General features: G+C 51.0%; 1 long non-coding RNA gene across 1 annotated transcript in view; it reads right to left on the bottom strand.

The window, feature by feature from the left end:
- Positions 1-2,043, bottom strand: part of LOC104984852 — an 11,739-nt gene that overhangs the window by 2,692 nt on the left and 7,004 nt on the right. Inside the window, exon 2 of the long non-coding RNA XR_824796.1 lies at positions 780-831. This is a non-coding gene — a long non-coding RNA (uncharacterized LOC104984852). The remainder of the gene's footprint in view (positions 1-779; positions 832-2,043) is intronic.

Raw genomic sequence — 2,043 nt, 5'->3', positions numbered from 1 at the left:
GGGGAAGTTTGCAAACAAGAGCTGCAACCACCTGTTGGAAAAGTTGCAGCGTTTCCTGCAATGACAGCCGGATGTGACCTTGGTAGGCACTGCATGGCTTCCTGGGCTCCTCCACGGAAAATGATCTGGGCCCTAAGGTGTCTAAGCCCTGCTCTGAAACCCCAGTCCCTCAAGTCCGCACGGAGACAGAGAGAAGTTGGCCAGCAGCCGTTCCAACTCAGAGGGTCCCCATGGACCCTGAATGTTGCCCTCCTCCAGCCTGGCTGACCCACTGTCTGGAGGCACTCCGAAGGCCAGCTCCACAGAAATGCCAGTGCCAGGCTTGCAGTTCTTAATTGGATACTTGGCAGAGAATGAGGACAATTCATCAGGTCCACTGCCCAAGGCTGCATGTACGCAGGCAAGGGAGAAAGAGTCCCCGGCCAGAGCACAGGATGCCAATTTCCACTTGGCAAAGAGGAGGGTGTTTCAGCGAGGATTACAGGGCAGTTCTAACCAGCTGTCACAAGGGCCAAGTGTTGTTCTAACCAGCTGCCCCCGTGTGAACCCAACTCTCCAGTCAGGCCAGTGTGCCCTATCCACCGAACGCACAGTGACCTGGCCCCTGCCTCACCCCTGCACACACTGTGTTCTCCCCCGAGGTGGCTCCCCACCCCCCCAGACCCAGCTGAAGCCCATCTCCTTTCTGAACCCTGCCCAGACCCCCAAACAACAGGGCCCTCAGCACCTCTAGACTCCCCATCTGGGTAGTGGAATAATAACGACCACAGCTGGCATACCTTAAGCTCCTATTGTGTCCCAGGAGGTTGCCAAGTAATTCCCAAAACAGGCCTGCAAGGAAGGAAGTTGTCTTAAAGATGAAAACACTGAGACTTCACACTGCTAGCTAAGCTAGTGGACAACAAGCCGGGCTTGTCTGCCTCCAAGTCTCACATGCTTTCCACGCAGGAATCAAATGTAACTACCTATCTCATGGGCTCCCCTTGCCCTTCAGACTGAGCCTACACTCCTTGAGATCAGAGCCATAATCCCACATTTCCCCAAAGTTCGTACCTCGGGTTATGAGTGAAAGTCTTTCTAATACATTTTTCCCCTGTGTCTGATCCGTTTCACGTGGGCTTTCTGTCACTCATCACCAAAGACAGCAGTCCAGAAATGTCCTTCTCACTGAGCAATTATAGATCTTTGAAGGAGAATGAGGACTCAGAAGGTCACCCGCAGCAGGTAATAAGGCCACATCCTGGGCATCCTCATACAGTGAAGAGCTGTGACTAAGCTTGTGGATGAACTGCTAGTCCACATTTCCTCAAATTTGAATAATCTCAGGAGACAAACAAAATCTTCCCAAACTCTTCTTTTTTAAACAATATATTCTCTTAAAAAGTCTTTATTGAACTTGTTACAATGTATTTTGGATTTTGGGCCCCACGTCATGTGGGATCTTAGTTCCCCAACCAGGGATTAAACACACACTCCCTGCATTGGAAGGTGAAGGCTTAAACGCTGGACCACCAAGGAAGTCCCTTCCCAAACTCTTGAAGGTGTCAAGATGCATATTTAAAATCATGTCCCATAAGAATTCCTAGGACAGAAAATGAGTGAAAAGCTGTTTCAGTGTTGTCCTGGCTGGGAGCCGGCAACTGACCGGAGAAGGTGGTCCTTCTCGCTCCCCTCTCCCCGCCCTGGGTCAGCCCCAGCCCAGTGCTCACCCTACTCCAAGGCTGCTCAGGGTCTTGGAGTGTTGCCTATGAGATGCACATAAGCTACCTCACTCTGGCAGGTAATAGAGAAGCAGCAATGTCAGCCGTGCTGCTCAGGGCTGCCTGGTGGCCGCCTGCAGCCTCTCTGCCACAGAGGAGAGAGCCCATCAGCTTTGGCCGGCTGCCCTGGCCACCCAGTAAAGTCAGGCCCAGACTTGTTAGCCCTTTGCAGTTTCTCACAGAAGCCATTTTTTTGTGTGTGAAATCTATCCACTTTTTTTTTTTTTTAAATATTGGCCATTTACTTCTTCTTGTTTAGTTGCTAAGTTGTGTCCAACTCTTT

The sequence above is a fragment of the Bison bison genome, unplaced genomic scaffold (genome assembly GCF_000754665.1).
Source record: "Bison bison bison isolate TAMUID 2011002044 unplaced genomic scaffold, Bison_UMD1.0 scf7180017864036, whole genome shotgun sequence".
Taxonomy (NCBI): domain Eukaryota; kingdom Metazoa; phylum Chordata; class Mammalia; order Artiodactyla; family Bovidae; genus Bison; species Bison bison.
Note: the sequence above shows the minus strand (reverse complement) of the source record. Positions and strands in the feature narration are given on the sequence as shown.